The sequence below is a fragment of the Asterias amurensis genome, chromosome 17, assembly GCF_032118995.1.
Source record: "Asterias amurensis chromosome 17, ASM3211899v1".
In the NCBI taxonomy this organism is placed as follows: Eukaryota; Metazoa; Echinodermata; class Asteroidea; order Forcipulatida; family Asteriidae; genus Asterias; species Asterias amurensis.
The window spans coordinates 6,186,935-6,195,157 of NC_092664.1; the positions used below are offsets into that span (position 1 = coordinate 6,186,935).

Sequence of the window (8,223 nt, forward strand, 5' to 3'; positions counted from 1 at the left end):
CCTGTAAAAATTTGAGCTCAATCAGTCGTTGAAGTTGCGATATATTAATGAAAGAAAAAACACCCTTGTCACACGAAGTTGTGTGCGTTTAGATGCTTGATTTCGAGACCTCAAATTCTAAACTTGAGGTCTCGAAATCAAATTTTGGGAAAATTACTTCTTTCTCGAAAACTACGTTACTTCAGAGGGAGCTGTTTTCTCACAATGTTTTATACCATCAATCTCTCCCCATTACTTGTTACCAATTAAAGTTTATGTTAAAAATTATTTTGAGTAATCACCAATAGTGTCCACTGCCTTTAAAAGGTTCTATATTGTAGGATGGGGGGGGGGGAGGGACATCCACCAGGCATGGAGCTCCAAAGAGATGCAGTTTGTGGAAGAAAGCTGTTGGAAGAGCTTATCAGAAAGTTTGGAGCTCGCTCAAAACAATATTCTGATAGGAGGAACTATTTACCATGACAAAAAGTAAGGGGGCTAGGTACAGACCTACGGTGGGAAAGAGGTTGCAACGTTGATCCCAACACATCACAAACTAAAATTACGGGCAAAAATTTTAATTTCAACATAATTATTAAAAAGTGTATATCTATATTTTGGTTAAGGTTGACAGAATACTAATGAAAGGGTAAAAGGAACTAGTAATCAAGTGGACCTGGACGGAAAATGTACGAAAAGTTGTATATAGACCAGTTATTTATTTGTTAATTATTATATGTGAGACGTCTTGGTTCCGTCCCTATCGGGATTCTATTGCTCAGGCACAAAATACAAAACTGAAAAGGTTACCAAGTAAAGTAGCAAAGCATATGTGTTGTTTGTGACTGGTTCACTGCTATTTACATCTTTAAAGCCATTGGACCCTTTCGGTACAGAAAAAAACAAAAAAAGTTCACAGATTTACAAATAATTTACAGGGTTTACAGAAGTTAATGGTGAAACACTTCTCTTGAAATATTAGTCCATGAAATGCTTTACTTTTTGAGAAAACGGTAAAAGAATATAAATTCTCGTTAGCGCGAATTACGGATTTATTTTAAACACCATGTCATGACACGGCGAAACGCGCGGAAACAAGAGTGGGTTTTCCCGTTTTTTTCTCCCGACTCCGATGACCGATTGAGCCAAAATTTTCACAGGTTTGTTGTTTTATATATAAGTTGTGATACACGAAGTGTGGGACTTGGACAATGCTGTTTACCGAAAGTGTCCAATGGCTTTAAAGCTAGTCCTACGTTAGGACGAGTAACTCGTCCATAACTCGAGATAAGACTAGTCTTATACTCTTTGTGAAACCCACCCCTGGTCCCTGTTGAATCAACCCAAGAGGTGACAACATACCTCATGGTAGGGTCGAGGTTGAAAACCTGCAAGTTTAATTATATATTTATTATTCTGAAACAGTATTTGTATTTGTGTTAATGCACTATTTTCATGTATATTGTTTGTTTGCGATTGTCGAGTGGCAGAAGCTTCACTCTATAAAAACACAATAAACCACCAGTATTATTATACTATTATTAATTATTTATGGTTGACTAATGTTACAAGTAATTAATAAATAAGTGTATGTATATAAAGTAACACATCTCATGTATCAATTTTGTTTATTTATTTACTAATGTTCCGATTGTGAAATTATTATTAAAGATTGAGGAAATCTAAACATTGTTCCCAAGTGGAGTTTTTTTTTTTAGCAACGGAGAGATGTTGATAGTATGTGAGAAATTGCTCCCTCTGATGTAACGTAGTTTTTTAGAAAGAGGTTAGGGTCTCACTTAAATATTTGAATTTGAGAAAAACCTGGGCCAAATTTCGTAGAGCTGCTAAGCACAAAAATTTGCTTAGCATGAAATTTCTTCCTTGATAAAAACAGGATTACCATTACCAACCAAATTTCCGTTTGTTATATTGCTTGTTACTGGTATTTAGCTGTCGTTTGCTTATCTTGAAAATCAAGTAGAAATTTTGTTGGTTATTCTGTTGTTGTTTTTTGTATCTGGGCAAACATTTCATGCTAAGCAAATGTGTGTGCTTTGTAGCTCTATGAAATTGGGCCTAGGCCTGAATGAAGCCTTTCTCAGGCATAAACGCACACAACATTTTGTGCAGCATTAGGTTTTTGTTTTCTTTCATTATTGTCTTGCAACTTAAAAATCTATATAGATTTATAACTGCATTCGTATAATAAGATACACCAAGTGAGAATACTGGTCTTTGACAATACTACCACAGGTGTGACAGTGTGCCTGCCTACTGCATAAACCAACGTGTGAAAATGTAATAGCAAATTAGATGGTGACTTATTTTGTTGTCAGGGGGTTGCATGAGTGGTCATATACATGCTTATTTCGATCTGCTAAATCGAAATAAGAACTGAGTATAAATGTCATACTCAGACGGGATATTCTCAATATGTGGAGCTCTATATCAAGATTATAATAGTTCAGTTTGCAGTATAGAACATGTTCATGCTGCCTCCATCTTGGTCATGTTCATCGTATCAAATAATGAATGCTAACAACCATTTTGCAAACAGGAACCAGACTATTTTGTTCTTCCAGCATCGATTTGGTAACATTGTTACCAATTTGAGAAATTCAAGATGGCTGTACCATGATAAAGGTCTATTGCTTTCCTTCTTCGCTCGGTTATCTACAATCATGAAGGTAATGTCAAAGGAGGAAATTGCCATTGGATTTGGGCGTTAAAAAGCGTTTGTTATGAATCGCTTCTTGTTGTAAAGATATTTCAAAAGCAATATTTAATGATTCACACAAATATCCCTTTATTCCAAAATATATATCATGAAGATCTGGGTATAAATATGGACAGATTTTGTTTTGTTTTGTGAAGAGAATGTTTTGACTGTTCTACAAGGCGGACAGTATAGTTACCATTGTTGAATTTTCAGATGCAAACTTAGGATTTTTATAATCACTGCTCACTACAACAAAGGTGTTTGAATGCATGGACAGCTCTAACGAAGGATAAGAAATTTCAAACAATTTGTTTTGAGAGACGTAAGGCAATTATCCCTTTAAAAGAATAATTACAAAAATAATAATTACAAAACAGTTTAGACTGTTTTCAAACAAATCAATTGTTTACTAAGCGGCCCATTGAACTTAATAGGAGTTTCATAACAACTTAGAATTCATAGCAACTGTGAACAATAAGTAATTTAGCAGTTGTCTAATAATCAGTCCAATATCAGACCCAATTTCATCGAGCTGCTTAGTGGCCGATGTTGTGCTTACTGCGCAATTTCATAACACTTGCTAACCGTATAAGCACACAAAAGGCATGCTAAAAGGGCTTACTGCACGAAAATAAATGACGTCACAATGGAAATTCACGGTGAACGCGCAATATGGCCGCCTAAATGTTCTGCTTACATGTGAAATACGTTTGCATCTTAGCATTTTTGTCCACTACAGTAAGCACAAAAACTTGCTTACCGTTAAGCAGCGCTTTAATTGGGCCTATCCCAGACGAAAATAAGGGGGGATCATCTAGACAGTGTTTTCAAACAAACCCATTGTGAACTAAAGCTGCCAATTTAATTTAATAGGAGATTCAAAATTGCTACGCATTCTTAGCAACTAAGATGCTGTGGGCATTCATATAGCAACTAGGAACAATTAGTGTTTTAGCTGTCTAATAATCATCCAGTCCAATATCAGACCACGACCATAAAGAATATGGATCTACCAAAAGGATATAATTAGAAACGAAGGTCTTTCATTCTGCAAGCAGGCGAGAGTCTCTAATTGGATACAAAATACCGTTGATTGCACGCTACAAGGTAAGGTGTCAATATGCTTGAAGGCTTGAATAAATTATTTCTTAATTAGCCATGTCTACAAAAACTCGGCAAAGGAGCTTGGGAGATTTGAAAACAGAACTGAGATTTTAAAAAGGGAGTTAATTGGTTTCAATCAGTCGCTCTGTGGTTATTAAGTTCATACCAGACTCAATCCTCAAGGGATAGTTTGGTTTTCTGCCTGAGTTACTGCTAAAGTTTGGGAAATAAATTATAAAGATCAAAATTGCTCGGCAAAATATTCTCGATTGTACTCATGCACTCTTACTCAGAACATAGACAAGGACAGGGTATATGTTAGGTAATCACTCTTCAAATTAAAGCCGTTATACACTTTCGGTAAACAGTATTGTCCAAGTCCCACACTTCGTGTATCACAACTTATATAAAATAACAAACCTGTGAAAATTTAGGCTCAATCGGTCATCGGAGTCGGGAGAAAATAACGGGAAAACCCACTCTTGTTTCCGCGCGTTTTGCCGTGTCATGACATGTGTTTAAAATAAATCCGTAATTCTCGCTAGCGAGAATTGATATTGTTTTAACAATTTCTCAAAAAGTAAAGCATTTCATGGAACAATATTTCAAGAGAAGTCTTTCACCATTACCTTCTGTAAACCCTGTAAATTATTTGTCAATCTGTGAACTTTTGTTTTCTGTACCGAAAGTGTATAATGGCTTTAATGGCAATACAAAACTAATAGAAAACGTTCATGTATGGAAGTGAATGTGTCCCACACTTCGTGTATCACAACAACAACCCTTTGAAAATTTAGGCTTAAAGGGTCGTACTTTTTTCTAACACAAAACACAATGTCCACAGATTTACACTAAACTTACACAGTTTGAAGATAATGATAGTAGAAAGCTTCTATGAAAATACTTGCTGAGGTGCTGTAGTTTTTGAGAAATTAGTAAAACAACGTCATGAAAATAATTTTCGTCTTAGTGATCATGAGACGAAAATTATTTTAGCATGTAAAAACGTACTTTCATGACATTGTTTTACTCAATTCTCAAAAACTACAGCACCTCAGCATCTAATATTTTAAGGAACGCTTTCAACTATCATTATCTTCAAATGGTGTACGTTTAATGTAAATATGTGGACGTCGTGTTTTGTGTTGCAAAAAGTACCCAAATCCTTTAATCGGCCATCGGAGTCGGGAGAAAATAACGGGAAATTAACCCACCCTTGTTTCCGCACGTCTCGCCGTGTGTTTAAAATCAATCCGTTATTCTCGATATCGAGAATTAATAATTTTGTTTTAATGTTTTCTCAAAAAGTAAAGCATTTTATGAAATAATGTTTCAAGGGAAGTCTTTCACCATTACCTTCTGTAAACCCTGTAAGTTATTTGTAAATCTGTGAACTTTAAATTTTTGTTCTGCGCAGAAAGTGTCCAGTGGCTTTAAAGCTTGTGTTCATCAGTAGGCTACAACGGCAGAAGCAGGTAGGCCTCAAAACCTATCACATGACGATAGCTTTACAAAGGATCGCTGATGCTGAGAAAACTAGAACAATGGTTTACTAGAACAGACCCATACAGCATCTTAAGATGCTTTTCAGCCAAATTACGCAAGCAAGAACGCTGATGCGAGCCATATCTTGATTGTTTTTTACGCCGTCACATCGGCCTAAACGCCGGCCGGGAAAAACCCGCCAGAACACATCACACGGTGGTGCACATTGCACACTTCCACCTTCGCGCTTTAATTAAAATCTAAAGAGAAAAGCCAAATGAGAGTGTTACATAAGACATTGATTAGTGCATTTGTTGTTTCTTTGTCCGCAATTGACAGTTTTTTGTTCTATTACTGATGACTGGGCAAGGCTGGGCAAACAAAGCTACTGTGGGATGTTTGGTGGGGGAGGGGGGGCATAATGAGAGCAGCTGTACCACTATAGGCTTCTTGATTGACTCGCTCTTTGATGGAACAATCACTCTATTCGGATCGATACGACTAAAGGCCTGTGCACATCTATGTACTAAACACACAAGTGAGTTGTGCCTTTTTTGCGAGCTGGGATTTATTTGCCATAACGAGAGCCGTCAATTACTTTAGCTGTGCTGTGGTGCAGCATGTTGTGTATTGTACGGTTTAGTTTACATGCAGGATTAGTACCCATTGTTGGAGAAATTCATATAAAGCTGCTTAAAACAAAGAGTGTGATTGTTAATGGCCTGACGTTTCGAACCTACAACAGAGTCTTTCTCGAATGGCAAAATGACAACACAACAGACACGAACGGATATAGTGTCCCAATCATGAGCAGTGGAGTAGAAAAACCACGAATCAAGAGAGAGAGGGAGAGAGAGTCAGAAAGCACAAATAAAACAAAAAGTAGCTCAACACAAAGAAATATGCTTTCAAGAAAGGCTATCATCTGCTTAAAAGACTGCTTTAAAGACACTGGACACTATTGGTAATTGTCAACGACCTGTCTTCACAGTTGGTGTATCACAACATATGCATAAAATAACAAACCTGAGCTCAATCGGTCGTCGAAGTTGCGATATATTACTGAAGGAAAAAAACACCCTTGTCGCACCCTTGTCACAAGAAAATGTGTGCTTTCAGATGCTTGATTTCGAGACCTTAAATTCTAAATATGAGGTCTCGAAATCAAATGCGTGGAAAACTACTTCTTTCTCGAAAAATACATTACTTCAGAGGGAGCCGTTTCTCAGAAATCAACCTCTCTCCGTTACTCGTTACCAAGAAAGGTTTTATGATAATAATTATTTTGAGTAATTACCAATAGTGTCAAAAAAGTTAACGGTCTGACGTTCCGAACATAGCAGAGTCTTCCCGGAGGCATGACAATACAACTTAAATGAACAGAGTATAATTTCATTAAGCCGTTTAGCAGATACTACTTGACAAGTTCCTCTGCTTAACAGAATGATCAGGGCACCAGTCGAAACAGTGTATATAGGCTTCATGGAATGTTGGCTGGTAACCTTTTTTGCTAAGTAAGATTTCCTAAGTAAGATTTCCCTGTGCTTAGCAGGTTTTTGTGCTGAAATTTGGCCCAGGTATACAGGTACCATCATGCAGCAGTCAAGTAGAAACCACACAACAAACAAAAAGTAGCTAAGCAAAAATACGATCATGCTTTCAGAATACAGCTATCATCCACAGAATATCGCTCAAGTATCCTGCTCATTTCTTCTGCTGAGCAGTAATCGCTTCTTACGTGCGGAAATTATGCACTTAAAGCTCATAAAAACACGCGCTAACTACATACAAAACTGAATAACCATTCGTAGCAATTCATCAGCATCAGATGCAGTATTATTAAATAATATTAACATCTTTTAGTGCGAATAGTTATTTTTTAAATTTTTTATAATGGACCTTACATGCACCATCCCGCCATGAAACAATAAGAAACGCAACTAATGTGCGCAAAGCGCACAGAATGATCCAACACGAGCTTAGGACATTCTTTACATCTATAATAAGCTGAGGGCGCCCTACTCAAATGACGTCCAGAGAGCTGTGGGTTGACAGCTCTGATTTGATGACGTCATGATAAGAACTATTGTAAGTTTAAAACTGAAATACTTTTTGCATATCTTTCTCAATTCCATGGTTAATGCCCTCAAAAGTCAGTTAAGGCAAATATTTGACATAAAAAAAAGGATGTGCTCACGGTCGGAACATGAAATTTGAGTATGTTTTTTGAACTTGCAAAATCAACATTTGTGTCCTATTTTTTATTTGTACACCAAAACATCAATTTGCCAGGGGTCAGAAAACTTTCCTTTCGGTTGTGATTAGGGCCAACATTGGTCTGTTCATATCTGGTAAGAAAAACTTGGGCAATTGTATCCTGTTGTGACAGTACTGCCTCGAAAAAAATGCCCTTTAAGGGTAATTTCACATAGTATTTGATAAAAAGTCCCCAGTACAAAAAGAAGATTTGTCTTATACTTTGCGGATGGCAGGGACTTGGCGTCATCATAATTAAAATTGTGACTTTTACCAATTCGTTCTTTATAAAAAAAATTATATAAATATATAAACAAACATAAACGAGAATTAAAACACAACTCACATGGTATCCTTTTGATGTTTTGGTCCTGCTGAAAAACTTCTCTCGAAATATTTTGCCTGAAATATAAAAGTTTTGAGAAATCAATTGAACAATTAGTTTTGTACTTCTAAATAGTGAACACGTTTTTTTACTATTTAGTTTCTTGCGACTCTAATGACATAAATGGTCTAGTTTTTCACAGGTTTGTCACTTCATGTAGAAGTTGGGTCACATCAATTGAGAATACTGGTCTTTGTTGCCCATCAGCAACTCCAGCTGAGTCTTTCTCAAAGGCTTAATAAAAAAACACAACACAACGTCTTTGCTAAGCAAAAAAGGGAGTGGGGCACCA

General features: G+C 36.5%; 1 protein-coding gene across 1 annotated transcript in view; it reads right to left on the reverse strand.

Annotated features, from left to right (window-relative positions):
- The window catches only part of LOC139949803 (mRNA-capping enzyme-like), a 58,189-nt gene extending 50,268 nt beyond the window's left edge, over window positions 1-7,921 (reverse strand). The window contains exon 1 of the mRNA XM_071948347.1: window positions 7,893-7,921. The gene's annotated coding sequence lies outside the window, so the exon portion shown is untranslated. The remainder of the gene's footprint in view (window positions 1-7,892) is intronic.
- Window positions 7,922-8,223: the final 302 nt, after the last annotated feature.